Source organism: Mixophyes fleayi, chromosome 3, assembly GCF_038048845.1.
Source record: "Mixophyes fleayi isolate aMixFle1 chromosome 3, aMixFle1.hap1, whole genome shotgun sequence".
NCBI classification, from domain to species: domain Eukaryota; kingdom Metazoa; phylum Chordata; class Amphibia; order Anura; family Limnodynastidae; genus Mixophyes; species Mixophyes fleayi.
The window spans coordinates 67,775,370-67,792,170 of NC_134404.1; the positions used below are offsets into that span (position 1 = coordinate 67,775,370).

Genomic DNA, 16,801 nt, shown 5'->3' on the forward strand with positions numbered 1-16,801 from the left:
GGGGTGGAGGATAAAGACACTGGGCCTGATTCACTAAGGAACTTAAATTAAGAAGTTTCTTATTTAAGTCTCCTGGATAAACCATGTTACTATGCAAGGGGTGAAAATTAGTTTTCTGTTTTGCACATAAGTTACATACTGACTGTTTTTTCATGTAAAAAAAACATAATTTTAAGTTTAAATGAGTAAAATGAAGTATTGTACATGAATCAACTCACAATCTATTCCCAATGAAAATAACTACAATAACTAAACCACAGACAAACAAAAGGGATGTTCCTTGCTTCCTCCTGTGCTAGATTTCTGGTAATGGCCTCCATAGCTATTAAAAAGAAATCTAGCAGACGAAAATAGACATTACACAAAAGGTTATCAGGTCTACATTATGTTCACAAGAAGCTCACAATTTTAATTTAACTCAATTAGATACTTTGTTAATGTTGTTTTAAATGTAAATTCAGATTTATTTTTCCAGAGAAGAGCAGTCCATAATTCTGAAGCAATTAATACATTTGCTGAGCAGTGAACATTACAAGCACAGCGCCTGCCAACGCATTACACTTCTGCCTGGAATAACAGACAGTAATTATTAATGTAGATTTCATCTCCACAGAGTTTGTGGAAACAATCTGAGCAATGAATGTGCCCAGCCCGGCATGGATTCTGATTCTTTATGGTGAGTCTAACATAGTGATGTGAAAATCATCTGGTGGGAAATCTCTCATTTAACCCATGTAACTTTGTTATGATGGAGATGTTACATTATTCTTTATACAGATCAGCCATATGTATTCATTTGCATTAATGCGACGTCTACACTGTATGCAACTATTGCACAGAAACATGTGTCATGTATATTATACCCCATGGTTAATCTGTTCACAGCAGCACAAGCTCGTGAATTCACTAATATTGTATGGCGGTGTTTTTATTATCCTGTCCCATATTGTCAACAATTTCAGCAATTACTAACTGCGGTTCCGATGATTCTCGGTGCTTTCCTGTAATTTTTTTTTTTCAAAAAATCTTATTAAAGATGTTAATTTTTTGTTTGTTAAGCTAAATAATCACCTTTATCTTTGGGCTGCATGCAAGGTGCATTTCACAGGGGGTAAAGCAGCTTTTTGTGATCAATGTCCTTCTTTTCCATTTCCCCATGCCCCCAATTTTGCATTGGCTGTGGGCGGCTAGAACAAGCTATCTGATCATCCGCACAGACTACCTGTATGAATGTGCAAGTGATGACAGGGCTGCATAGGAAAGAGGCAGAGTTATGATGTGAGTATGGGAATGGAGGTAAGCTATAGGCTGAGCATTAGATAGTGAAAGGAGCAGGAACCCATAAGAGGACTGAGTAGTGATGGCAGGCTTCTGTCAAACTAATGCAGAGAGATTGTGGTGTGTAACACACCTCTATAACAAACAAAGGGCCTGATTCATTAGTGATCTTATCTTGTGCAAAAGTTAAGATGCTTATTTTTAAGAAGAAACGGGGAGATAAGAGTGAAGTTAAGATGGATTTTCTTCTTAACTTAAGAAATTCTTCACTTACGCAGTGGATTTTGCTTCTTATCTCCCTTTTCTGAGCATGCATAGAGTGGATTTGCTGAAGATAAGCAAAAAATGGCAGATAAGATCACTAAAGAATCAGGCCCAAAGTTCATACATTCAACTTCAAATGCCCGTCCTACGGCATTCTCATTCACGCTTCCGTCATACCACTCTATTTCCTTATCCTTGTTGATTTTCACAGTCCTAAAAAAACCTCTCCTCTCACCACTCCCAGCAGACTCCAGCTGTTGTGGAACTACAAGCTCCAGCGTACCAGGCATGCTGGATGTTGTAGTTTCACAAAAACTGGAGGGCAACACAATGCATAATACTAATTTGTTTCACCTTCTGACTACGTATATAGCTCTCTAATCAAGTTTTATTAAAAATACTATACTCGAAGGCCTCTCTAAGTCTTTATCCTGCAGTAATGGGGCAGCTTACCTGATCACATTGTGATCTGAAGTGATCATCAATAATCAGATGCCTATGGCCCAATGTAGGTTTAGCTGACTGCCAGTCACTTCGCCTCAGTAGTGTGGAGGAGAGGAGAGTGTGAGTCCTGATTTGAGGAGCTCAGCACACATAGTATCAGAGGTACAAGGAAGGTGCAGTTGCTCTGTAATTACATCAGGTACAATATAATGGTGCCAACCCAGGTATAGATTCTAGCATGTGATATGGCCTACGCACCAGGGAGACTGAGCACAATAGGGAACTTTGCAGACAAGAATAAATGGGTAGGAGGGTAGGACATAAATTCATACTCACATTTTATGCTTTGAAGAAAGTAATGTCTGGGCATCGTTGTCCTTTAATTTATAAATACAGTGGGCCTGAGTCATTAAGGAAAGTATGGCAAAAAAAAAGGAGTAAATGCTCTCTGGGACAAACCATGTTACAATACAAGGGGTGCAAATTAGTTTATTATTTTGCACTTAAGTTAAATACTGGCTGTTTTTTTCATATAGCACACAAATACTTGATAGCTTTATTTGTACACAAATTTAAAGTTGATCTAGAACATGCCCTACTCCCAACTATACATCTGTCCCTACATTTTAAATTTACCTCTCCTAATATGCAACATGGTTTTGCCCAGGTGAAAAGTTACTCCTTTTTTATGCTTTGCTCTCCTTAATGACTCAGGCCCAGAATATATAATATAATGATTTTATACTGACAACATTCTGAGGTGTCGAGTTTAGGTTCAAAGTACCTTCTGAGAATAGAATGAGGAATGCTTTTACTCCACAATTATTATTCAGCTGCATAACGGATGATTTGTTTAGACTGCAATGTTATAAAATTACTGGCTGCGGCTGGTAAAAGGTAACATCATCCAACCCTCCTCCCCTCACTATCTTTTGTTTGAATAAGATAAACCCCTGCTATAGCTTAGCAGTGCACAATTCATTGCTCACAAGCCCACAACCTCTTGCCGGCTCAGCACTTATTGCAGTTTATGGTTAGTTACCTTTCAAACTTTTGGGCATAAAGGGTATAGATATGTTGTCTCTATCAGAGCTGGACACATACTACATTTACAGTGACAGCAAGTCACATAACCATCAGGGACAATGAGGCAGAGAAGCTCACTGCAGGGACGCACGCAGGGGGGGGGGTTTCTGGTTCTCCAGAAACCCCTCCCTTCCGCGAAGAACAGTGTCCCTACATAGCGGCACTGTACTATGCAGCAGCCGCGGCGCTGTCAGAGAAGCGTCTGCGGCGCTGCTCTACTGTAGTACAATACAGCACCGCCGCGGTCGCTTCTTTGACAGCGCCGCGGCTGCTGTTCAGTGCAGTGCCGCCGAAACGGAGCTGCTGCGCATGCGTGGCCACATACGCAGCAGCTCTCTCTATATGTTTTTGTTTGGGGGGGTGGACCCCCCCCCCCTTAAAAATCCTGCGTGCGCCCCTGCACTGGTTAAGTATAAAAATACATTTGAGCTCTGAAAGTGGGGACTGTGCATGAGGCTCTAGAGCTATTAGCAATAAAAGTACAGCAATTGCTCTCTCACTACGAGTGTGATACTCTGTTGCCACTAGGTAAAGTATCTGCCAAAGCTGAGTGCAATACTCTGCCACTATTGGGTGTAATATGCTGACACTGCTGGGTGCCACATCTCGGTAACATATGGTTGTAATATTCTGTCATTGCTGGGTATAACATTCTGCCACTGCTGGGTATAACATTCTGTCACTGCTGGGTATAATATGCTGACACTGCTGGGTATAACATCTCTGTCACTGCTGGGTATAATATGCTGACACTGCTGGGTATAACATCTCTGTCACTGCTGGGTATAACATTCTGCCACTGCTGGGTATAACATTCTGTCACTGCTGGGTATAATATGCTGACACTGCTGGGTATAACATCTTTGTCACTGCTGGGTATAACATCTCTGTCACTGCTGGGTATAACATCTCTGTCACTGCTGGGTATAATAATCTGTCACTGCTGGGTTTAATATTATTTCCCTGATGGGCATAGTATCATTGTCACAGCTGACTTTATTATTCTTTTGTTGGGAGTAATAGTCTGTCACTGCCAGTTGCTAATAATCTATCATGGCTGGGTGTAGAATCCTGTCTCTGCTGGGTGTGATATTCAACTACTACTGGCTATAATAATCTATCATGGCTGGGTGTATAATCCTGTCTCTGCTAGGTGTGATATTCTACTGCTGAAGCTATAGTAAGCTATCATGGCTGGGTGTAGAATCCTGTCTCTGCTGGGTTTGATATTCTACTACTGCTGGCTATAATAATCTATCATGGCTGGGTGTAGAATCCTGTCTCTGCTGGGTGTGATATTCTACTGCTGCTGGCTATAATAATCTATCATTGTTGGGTGTAGTATCCTGTCTCTGCTGGGTGTGTACCATTCTTTTACTGCATATAATCAGTATAACTTTTATAGAGATAACAGAAAGCAAAAGTGGTAAGTTATGGAAGAAGACGTTCATTATTTTTTTTAACTTGGTAAAAAAGTATTGAAATTTTGTAATAGCAGAATGAAAAACAAAATACAAACACGTGCATCAGAAATAACATAATTTACGTGGTTTACAGAAATAGAAAAATAAAAGAAACCATACAAAATAAGTACAAAATCTATTACTACTGGCTATAATAATCTATCATGGCTGGGTGTAGTATCCTGTCTCTGCTGGGTGTGATATTCTGCTGCTTCTGGCTATAGTAATCTATCATTGTTGGGTGTAGTATCCTGTCTCTTCTGGGTGTGATATTCTACTACTACTGGCTATAATAATCTATCATGGCTGGGTATAGTATCCTGTCTCTGCTGGGTGTGATATTCTACTACTACTACTGGCTATAATAATCTATCATTGTTGGGTGTAGTATCCTGTCTCTGCTGGGTGTGATATTCTACTACTACTGGCTATAATAATCTATCATGGCTGGGTGTAGAATCCTGTCTCTGCTGGGTGTGATATTCTACTGCTGCTGGCTATAGTAATCTATCATATTTGGGTGTAGAATCCTGTCTCTGCTGGGTGTGATATTCTACTGCTGCTGGCTATAGTAATCTATCATATTTGGGTGTAGAATCCTGTCTCTGCTGGGTGTGATATTCTACTGCTGCTGGCTATAGTAATCTATCATTGTTGGGTGTAGTATCCTGTCTCTGCTGGGTGTGATATTCTACTACTACTGGCTATAATAATCTATCATTGTTGGGTGTAGTATCCTGTCTCTGCTGGGTGTGTACCATTCTTTTACTGCATATAATCAGTATAACTTTTATAGAGATAACAGAAAGCAAAAGTGGTAAGTTATGGAAGAAGACGTTCATTATTTTTTTTAACTTGGTAAAAAAGTATTGAAATTTTGTAATAGCAGAATGAAAAACAAAATACAAACACGTGCATCAGAAATAACATAATTTACGTGGTTTACAGAAATAGAAAAATAAAAGAAACCATACAAAATAAGTACATTACAGAATCCAACAGTGTGTAGGGTGGAGGAAAGGAAAGAAAAAGGGAGGGAGGTAAGGGGAGAAGACATTTAGTGCATAAGGTAACACATCAGAGGTATTCGCTGAAAGACATCGATATAGGAGGATCTCAGAGTTTAAACCATGGTAGTTCAGGCCTGTGGGAGGCACTGGTCCATAGAGATTTTATACCACTGTTACCATTTGACATGTGGAGGATACCCAGGTAGAGTATTTAAACCCAATGGACTCCATAATGAAGATATTTTGAGAGAGTGATGGGATTTCAGGGGCAATGGTGGCAATGAGAACATGTCCTGTAACATAATGGTTGTGGAGCTGTGGGGGTAGAGGTGAAGGAGGGCCATGGCAGGACATGGAAGAAGACTTGTATTAGTGACCTGCTCAATCAGGGGAAACACCTCCTCCCATAGAGGAGGAAACCTCAGGCAGGTCAGCATTCATTTTTTTTTTCAATAAAAAAGTTTGCTGCTCATTTGAGCATGAATTACATTTGATAAAACTCATGACAGTAAGGCGACATTGGGGCTGCCTTTAGAAAATGTATCTTGTTGGAGCAAAAAGCGTCCAAGAGTAATATCTATCTTCTGACTATGCCATTACAAAGCATAAAACTATGGCTGTTTTGTGTGGATAAAAAGCCATTGCTAACTACTGCTTTTGAACCGAAACCATCTCATTGCTTCTTTACCACATTCCGGTCAATAATTTCATATATAGATCATCATAGAAGATCAGTTAGATTCCAACAGTATTCATCTGACTCAGATATTCTCTATAATTATTTCATAAAACCAGTGGTTTTTTTCCCATTGAACGCTGGGAATGGCGTTCCGGCACCTTTTTTTTTTAACTTTTTTTTTACTTTTTTTTTTTCTCTGCGGTGCTGCTACAGTGCAGCACCGCATCTGTGTGTGTGTGTGTGTCCTGCTTCCGTCGGCCGGAAGCAGGGCAGCGGGAGGAGCAGCGATCGAACTAAGAAGAGTGAAAAGAAGTATGCAAAGAAGGTAAGTAATACTGACTACAGAAAGCGGGAAGGGGCAAAAGTAGAAGAGGGCTACAGAAAAACAAAGGGCGAGCAGAAAGAAGGCTACAGAATAGAGGGGGAGCAGAAAGAAGGCTACAGAATAGAGGGGGAGCAGAAAGAGGGCTACAGAATAAAGAAGGGGAGCAGAAAGAGGGCTACAGAAAAAGGAGGGAGGTGGAAAGAGAGGGCCACAAAAAACCAGGGTGCAGAATAGGGGTGAGAATAGCTAGCGCCCATATGTGAGAAAAGTTGGTAGGCAGCCGCAGCAGGGGACATGTCAGTGTGTAACAGGTGAGTGATGTCCAGTTGTTATGTTTGTTTTATTAAATTAACATATGGGGCCTCCCCTCTAGATATCCTGCGTTTACTCCATCAGTCATCTGGACTGCAGCCTTGCCAGCCAACCAGGAGGAGGTAGGAGTTATTATTTTTATTTTACAATTGTCAAGTGTGTGAGGGGCAAGGAAGGGAGTAAATTTATGTATATATATATATATATATATATATATATATATATATATATATAATTTTTTATTTTTTTTCATAATAGATTAATAAGACGTGAGTTCCAGCACCTTTTTTTTTTTTTACAAAAAAAGCACTGCATAAAACCATACATATTATGTTGTGCTGAATATCTTGAGGTATTTGTGGCTGCATGCATTAAGCTGGGTTCTGGTAATTAATGACCGAATCCTGATAGTCTGATGAGGTATATGTAGGTATCTGTGTGTGAGGTGGAAACACAAGCAATAATACGTTTATTGCACTCATCTTTTGTATCCCTCTTTGGCCATTTGAAACGTCATGTAGCTTGATTTGTTGCTGGAAGCCTGCCAGAGTACGCACATATCTGTGTACAGTTTCAGCAGAGACAAAGCATTATCTGTTACATTAATGTTTAACTGTCGCCCTTTGGTCAGAAATGTATTTTCGGAGACAATTTTAAAGTGTTATGTCTGCCCTGCTGCATATAAATGAGACACCCTGTGGATTATTGTTGATACTGAAATGAGGTTGGTGGTCGGGAGTATATAAGCAGTAATGATATGAATGAAAAACATGCAGAGATGCAAATACGCAGAGGGAAGTGTTATTTTTACCTTAGTATTCATATAGGGATCTGCATTGTTCTCTTTTAAGGGACGGGTTGTGTGAGTGCGGCGGAATAGGAAAGGGGTTTATAGACGTAGGATGCTGTATACTGTGAGATGTCAGGACAATAGAAATGTAAAAGTGGTATAATTGCGGGTTTATCGTTTAATAGAAACAACAAATGAGGGACTCTGTGAGAATATCAGGGATGTGGTCAAGAAGAAAGAGGCAGAATAGAATACAGGGATGTGAGAAAATGACAATATAGGGATGTGAGACCTGGCAATGGGAATATGATTTTTTACATTGTTATCCTCAAAACCCATTTATGTGCACTGTAGAGACAATATTGGTGGGAGGGGGATGCTGAATTAGAGAGGGATATGAAGGAGAAGAAAAATACATTAACTTTCTTTTATAAACATGCAAAATATGCCTAAACAGCAAATATGTCATTTTGTTATGTTGTTATGCATCTCTGCATTTATACCTGTTTTCACGGGAAATGTCTGCATTGTTATGTGTGTATGCGGGGGTGAAGGGTGTCTGCAAAACTGTGCATCCTCTGATACCGCACCCTACCTCCAACTGATGCTGCTACCTGTGGTAGTTCTCCCAGCTACAGTCCTGTCTATGCTCTGAGTCCAATAGCTCCTATAGTCTCAGCCTTGCCCTCTTCCTCTAGACAGTGAGCTCTCACAAGCAAGGCCCACTCTCCCCTCTGTCTCACAACTTCCCCTCCTTCTGTACTGTTTGTCTGTATGATTTATTTTTGTATCATTATACTAACTATCTGACATGCTGAGTTTTGCAGTGCCTTACAGATAAACATTGCTGATAAAGAAGGGTGGATCTAGTAGGATCAAAGTGCTCAGGATGGCTGCAGAGCATCTTTCCCCTCATAGGTCGGGGTCTTTTAGGAGTCATCCAAGACTTTCAATAAGATTACTATTATTTACCAACTAGGCACATTGTAGGTGAACTCAGCTATAATTGCACAACTACTATGTGATCAAAATATTCAGTCTTCAGTGACATGTTTAATAAAGAAAGTCCCGATGTCCCCTCACTCATTAATTGGGGAAATAGGTGAAGTAATTCGAATTGAAGGTAGGAGGATAATGGGAGGCCGAGGTGAGAAATAAACCAAGAGCTGGAAGAGGAATGTGACACTGGAGTGGACCCAAGGCATGGAGACCGTGGATGATAAAGAGAAGCAAGTAAAATATACAGTGTAATAAATAAGTCATATAGTTAGTTGTAGTAGGTGTTATAGACCACTGTGACCGCCTAGTTGGCATCCTAAGATGCTATAGGGACACGACCTGCCGATTTGGGAACCCAGCTAAGACAGTATGTGGCTCATCTGGGTGGATCAAGAAGTGGTCTGGATAATGAAGACAATGGGCTAGATTTACTAAGCAGCGGGTTTGAAAAAGTGGAGATGTTGCCTATGGCAACAAATCAGATTCTAGCTTTCATTTATTTAGTGCATTCTACAAAATGTCAGCTAGAATCTGATTGGTTGCCATAGGCAACATCTCCACTTTTTCAAACCCGCAGTTTAGTAAATATACTCCAATATGTCCTAATTCTGGAGTTATTGTTTTATACTGCACACAGTATAAAACAACAGCAAATAGACACACACCTTTATTAATTCAAGCACACTACTATGGACATGCTAAGTAGAAGATCACCCAGGTCATATATGTACAATGCATGTCTGCTGATTAATACAAGAGTTTTTTCTTCAGATATGCAGTATTTCATGTTAATTGTAGCCCATAAATAATATTTAATTTAATTCATAGCAGGCAGGTAAGCAACTGTAGCTGATATTTAATTACAAATAATAAGCATATATAAGGTAATTTGAACATTTACAGAAATATAAACACATATGCAATCTTATGAGTTTTCTAGCCTAATGCTCTAATGTACCATTTTTTAAGCAGTAACCTGGCTTATAATGCACAAAAACAATGAGAGGGCACAGAAAAGCCCAGAATATAATCATATGGTGTGTGGTATTTGTATTTAATTAATGTGTGCTGCTTTTTTAAGACAAATTAAAAATCCTGTTCTTCTGCCACTTTCACAAGTGTTCTAGTTAGCACCTGTAGAAGTAACTTGTCACTAAGAAACACTCTGACAAGTTGCAGTCTGCAAAGTAGTAACTTAATGTCTCAACATCTTGATCTATGACACCAGCTATTGTTAGAATCCTGAGTAGATCAGATACCAGAACAACATGTGTGTTCCTCACTGGATTCACTTTATACAGAGAGTTCTAGCAATGAAAGACTTCTTCTAGAACATTTATAGCACATTTACCATCAGTGTAACATTTAGTGACAGTACTCCAAATAGCATGCACTAGGCCAGCCTAGGCGAACTGTGTCCAGGCCTGTACACAAAACAGATGTGCCCACTTCTCTGAAGACAGACCCGGGTCCAGGTACTTTGTACCCACGATGCTCTTGGTGCCAATACCTGTAGCTCTCCAGGTGTTGTGGAGCTGCACATGGGACTTATAGTGTCAAAGACTGCAGCATCACAGGTTGTTATATTTGGCCTAGTGGGCCAACATTTTGCAAATCGGTAGACAGCAGTGTGTTTATAATATGATACATAATGCCCAGCCATCTACACTTATTCCTCTTCTTGTTCCCATGTGCTGCCCATGGTCACTCTCAAACCTCTAACTTGTCTATTTCAAGTGTCTCTTCATTCGCCAGGATTCTATTCCACAGCCAATCATCTAACTGAACAGAGCATATTATTCCTTCTGCTGCAGTAAGGTGATATTACATATAGGGTCATATACTATTCATGCGCACTATTACCGATATTGCTATAATAGTGCATATTAATACCACTAATACGGTAATTTTAATGCCAGCTTTTTGCTCGCGGCTCCCTGAGCAGAGATCAGTGTTTAATTTACCGTAATAATGGTAATAGGTTTAACGCTGCTGTGTTAAGGTGGGAAATGTGCCTTGAAAAATTATTAATTTCCCATCCATTTTCTCACAGCAATTTACTAGCTGATGTGCAGTATTTCTTTATTGTATTGTACAAGGGTTGGGGAATGTGCATCAGTTGCACAACTGAAAAAACCACCCCATAGCATCGTCTACTGTCACAATTAGCTTGCACCATAATTACCTTTTACATTTTGGAAACCTCATTCATATGTCTGGGCTGCCTTTACTTCAAGTGACAATCCAATACCCCTTTCTTTACACCTTTCTCTGCTTTTTACAAGTACATTTATGTTTCCAACTTTGCTTGCACATTTCATGAAAGTACTGTTTTCTGCCACCTCTGATTTGGTGTAGGTTTCTGGTCATTTAGGGTAGCTTCCAAAAATTGCTACATCATGTAAAATCAGGACATCTTTTCATATGTGCAGCCTCCACTCCTTCCAGCTCATTAAAATATATCTAGTTTCGTAAAATAAAATCTAACAGTAACATTGTGTCTAATTGAGAGTACTTTAGAACACTCTTCATACATTTCAACACAAATATTCATTCCCAATCTACAACTAGACCTTTGTGACATCATAATGGCACATGTGGGATGTTTACACAATGACCCTTATTATTTACTTTCTCCCTACTGCAGAACACAAAATATGTTTTCATTTTGTGTGACCTTTTTTACAGGTATCGTTCTGTTCCGTACAGAATTCACCATGTCCTCAAACTGCTAATAAGTAAGGGAAAAATAGAACAAAATTATGCCTGGAGCTGAACTTGAGATGGGCCAGATATTTTGTAAATCCAGACATCCGCTATGTGATGAGGAACAGACACTGGAAATCATCTTCATGGACAGACTCTCCCTCGCCAACATTCCTTTCCTGTTTATCATTAACTGAGTTAATTAAAAGGATTCAAATGAGCCAATATTTATCACGGCACCTTCTATATCTGCTGAGCATGTTGGGCTCATTGGGGAAACATTCAGCAAATATATAGTCTGATCCATTTTCTTTACCCTATCTATTATACGCACACAAATGCAGAGTTATTGTTATAAGACTATAAGACAATATTGGTAAACAAGCAGAGAAAATAATCTCTGTATAGAGTGATTTATACCAAATGTTAATATAAAAATAATTAAAAAATGAAAGGGATCCAATTTTCCTTTGAAAAACAATACAGTAAACATAATTAACAACCCTGCAATTGACGATACAGATTTTACCACAAGAACTGAGCATCAATCACTTAGAAATCTCTCTGTACTTTGGGTTGCAGTTTGCAGCCACAGAAATGATTATCACTGACATGACAAATATGAAAATGAAATAAAATCTTCAAACATTCACAAACATATGTCAAAGTTGCTATATAGTGACAGAACCTCAGAAATTTGCTTTTATATTTGCAGTGGCCATGCAGCTAACCAGAAGCTACTGCATTAATAGCCGTTTCAGACTCAGGGCTAGATTTACTAAGCTGCGGGTTTGAAAAAGTGGGGATGTTGCCTATAGCGACCAATCAGATTCTAGCTTTCATTTATTTAGTACCTTCTACAAAATGATAGCTAGAATCTGATTGGTTGCTATAGGCAACATCCCCACTTTTTCAAACCCGCAGCTTAGTAAATCTAGCCCTCAGAGACGATCCCTACACCAATCTTCAAAAGGGCTGATGTGTAATGGAGATTAATAAATAAATGAATCAGATCTTCCACCATGATCTCAGAAATGCTAATAAACTCCTGAAATGTTTACATATATATTTGTGACAATTTGCGGTTTGTATATTTTTTAATGTCAGGATTAGTGGAACTTTAAGGCATGTTAACATAAATCACAGTCGCCATCGACCATTACTGTCTGAGTGTTAATCCATGTGACTGCAGCAAATGTTCACATTGTTTCTGCACAGAGCAAGTCATGATCTATTCTCTGCATTAAGTACAATGAATAGTATAGCATAGTGACCCCTCTGAATGTATTTAAGTACACTTGGGAACATTTATGAAAACTGGGCACATGAATTATGTTCTGTAATCCATACCAACCAATCAGATTCTAGCTGTCATTTTTCTAGTACCATGTAGGAAATGAAAGTAAACATCTGATTTGATGCTGTGTGTTACAACATTTTTACCTGTGTACCATATTTCATAAAGGTCCCCATGTTATATATTGGACCCTGGTAGTTGTTTGTATACATTATCTAAAATATATATTAAAAAAAAATACTGTATGGGTCTACAATAGGATTGGGGAACACTTGTGTTGGCTTCATAGATGCACCTATTTAGGAAACTATTCAAATGTTAACAATTTAGCAGGTATATGGTTACAACAAATATTAAAGCCCATACTTGTTTTTTCCAAACCAAAATTAACCATCAGTTAATCACATGCAGTGGTGGATAACTACCATCAGTTCAGGAGGCTGCTGAAAACATGGCTGCACACAAGACATATTTTTGTGACTGATCAGCCATTGAAACACTTTGGGGTATATTTACTAAGTAGTGCTTCCAATAAACCACCATGAATTGGCACTTTGCCGAAACTGCCGCTTAGTAAATATACCCGTTATTCTCTAATCTTCTCACTAGGGGGCATATTTAATAAAGCACGATAGTGCTTTTAACGGGTCATTAAGGTCCCACAGTGTCCTCCGCAAATTTATTAAGGGGGCATCGCAGCACATATCATGGATATCTGCTGGTTTGCACTCCTCTTCGTTTTTGGGAGCAGTCACCATTCAACAGATCTAACAAGTCCCGAAAAAACATTTTTTTCGGGAACTTGTCATGTTAATGTACGCCAGCTGCAGCTGGCGTACATCATCCGAATTGAGGAAATCTAATGCTGTCAGCTCTGCTCCGGAGAGCAGAGCTGGACAGCGCATGTGTGGAGGGATCACATGATCCCTCCCTGTCACTCAGCGCTCTCTCTCTGCAACTATAGTTGCAGAGATTGAGAGGGGATCTGTGTGCGCATGTCCAGTTCTTGGAACTGGACATGCGCACTTGAAGAGTGAAGAGAAGACCCGAAGACAGCGCTTCCGAAGAGGGGGGTAAGTATGTTTTTTTTATCACTGAAACAGCAGTTTTTCGGAACTGCTGTTTCTGTGCACGGCTGTACATAAATGTGAGAAGTAGTTCAATTCTTATCATTGCGATAAGGATTGAAAACTACTTTTCACTTTATGTGAATAATGATAAATGTGCCCCTGTATCACTTCTAATTGCATTGCTCACCACAGGTCTATTATTGTACACAGCAAGCCTTGTGCAGGTTTACCAACATATCCTTTAATTACAGACATAAAAGTTTAAAAGGTGCTGTGGCTGACTGACATCAATCTGTATTTTAGCTGGCTCTTAATCATCCACAGTAAATTAAGGGATGTTTTAGCAAATTACAACCATAATTATATATACCTAACACAAACATCTCTTTATATTTACTGAAACCTCTCAACCCAAGCTCACTTTATCTTTTGACCACGGCATACTTGTACCACTGAGTTGTAACAGGAAGAGTCTGGGCTTCAGGCTCTTGCCCCAAATGGAGCAATCTCAACTCCAGTATGATTTGCTCTGTGAGCTCTCTATATGCGATGCAAGTCTCTCTTAGAAATCTTGACTGTTCATCGCTGACTATGGTAAAAGTACATTACGCTACCAATTACCAGCAAATTGGGCAAAGATCAGATCTTAATAATGTTGGTGCTGTCAGAAATGGGAGTAACTGCTTTGTTCCGTGTGAGAATGGAATAATGTAATTTACAGGAATGAATGCAAAGCGATGCTTGCGTTTAATAGTTTTTCAGGAGGAGGGTGTTATATCTCAGGAGGAAAATAGCAATAGAAAAGGTCACCTTCAGAGGTCGATGGGATGGTGGTAGACACTAGGGAGATGTTGAGTGTTATTTTTCAGGAGGAATCCATAGAAGAACAAAAGATTGTGAAGTGATGTAATATCTAGTCTTCTGACAATCTCGCTCTTGTGTTTGTTTAGAATAAAGATCTTAAAAGAGCCTTTTGCAGTTTACATCAGATAAGATTATGGCTGATTGTGTCGCTGTTTGTCACCTGCTGTCAAATATGTCTGTGTCTACAGCACCTTGCCAGGCTTAAGCAGGCTTCACAAACAAATTTCCCAGTAAGATTTCAAGCCCACATAAATTAATTTGAAAGAGCAGCCATTCCACTTATCCCTTAGATCTGCCTTGGATTGAAAATAGCACAAAAAGAGTCTAAGAACCAGGAAATGACTCCTTGTCTGTAATTACATTTTTTACAAGCATGTATCCAGGAAAGTTGACAAAAGATTTCAGCTGACAAAACTTGACCCCTGTGACTGTTAGCTGTGCTGGATCGCAATGCTCCTTATCAGCACAACACAATGCTAGCATCGCTCTCCAGGGTGCTGAAATGAATGCTCGGACAGATATTTAGTTACTGGTCAGACGTTGAAACATTTAAAACCGAGGATTAGACAATTTGTGGCACTCCAGGTGTTGTACCACTATAACTACCAGGCAATTTAACTCATGCACTGCCAATTGTGCTATGCAAATCATTGTTCTTTGTGGAATAGCAGAGCAAAAGTAAATGGACTGTCAAACTTGATGGTTCTGAAATCTATTTTGTACTGATTTTGTGTATTGACAGCAGATTTGCTACTGTCTTACTAGACATGCACTCTTTGGGCCTGAGTCACAAAGGAGAGCAAAGCAAAAAAAGGAGTAACTTTGCATGTCCTATGTCCAGGGCCTGATCAACCACTAGGCTGACCAGGCTGCAGCCTGGGGCGCTGGGTCCCGGGGGGCGCTGCCCTGTGGGTATTTTTTTTTTCTTCATTCATTTTTTTTTTCAGGGTGGGGGAGGGGGGGTCGCCGCGGGGGGGGGGGGTGGAGGGCTCGACAATCAAAAGCAATGGTGGTCAGTGGTTAGCAACACACAGCCAATCGCCAGGCTGCCTGTTGCTGTGCAGCAGACAGGAAGCAGGACGTCTTCACTTCCTATCTGCTGATCTGAGGAGAGGAACGACGCTGGCACAACTACAGGTAATTGAAGGGGGGAACTGCCCTGCATATCTATAGGGAGGGGAGGGAACTGCCCTGCATATCTATAGGGAGGGGGGGGAACTGCCCTGCATATCTATAGGGAGGGGGGGGAACTGCCCTGCATATCTATAGGGAGGGGGGGGAACTGCCCTGCATATCTATAGAGAGGGGGGGAACTGCCCTGCATATCTATAGGGAGTGGGGGGAACTGCCCTGCATATCTATAGGGAGGGGGGGAACTGCCCTGCATATCTATAGGGAGGGGGGGAACTGCCCTGCATATCTATAGGGAGGGGGGGGAACTGCCCTGCATATCTATAGGGAGGGGGGGAACTGCCCTGCATATCTATAGGGAGGGGGGGGAACTGCCCTGCATATCTATAGGGAGGGGTAACTGCCCTGCATATCTATAGGAAGGGGGGGGAACTACCCTGTATATCTATAGGGAGGGGGGGAACTACCCAGCATATCTATAGGGAGGGGGGGAACTGCCCTGCATATCTATAGGGAGGGGGGGAACTGCCCTGCATATCTATAGGGAGGGGGGGGACTACCCTGCATATCTATAGGGAGGGAGAGGGGGGACTGTCATGCATATGTATAGGGAGGGAGAGGGGGACTGTCATACAAATCTATAGGGTGGGATGGGGGGGGCTGCCATGAAAATCTATAGGGAGGGAGAGAGGTTGATATGTATGAAGGAGGGCAGAGGAGGGGGGCTGATATATGTGACTGGGGGAGTTTTGATGTGATGGGGGGGGATAGCTAGCTAGCAGAGTGGAGGTAAGGAAAATAGCTGCAAGGGGGATGGATGCAGGGTGGGAGGTAAAGAAAATGGCTGCAGCAGTGGTTAAGGAAAATGGCTGTGGGGGGGTTGTGGTTAAGGAAAATGGCTGCAGGGGGTATTTAAAAAATAGAGCAGCTTTGGGGGGCAGAATCTCATGATTGTGTGGTGGTCACATGGGTGGTCTCAGCAATCACTAGAATACTAAATATTAGTGAGATGGGGCTGGTAGAGGTTTGTATTTGATTGACAACAAATATTCAGATATTGCTTATATATGCCTGTCCAATGGG

General features: G+C 40.6%; 1 protein-coding gene across 4 annotated transcripts in view; it reads right to left on the reverse strand.

Annotated features, from left to right (window-relative positions):
- Positions 1–16,801, reverse strand: part of SPHKAP (SPHK1 interactor, AKAP domain containing) — a 184,020-nt gene that overhangs the window by 143,428 nt on the left and 23,791 nt on the right. The gene's annotated exons all lie outside the window — the stretch shown is intronic.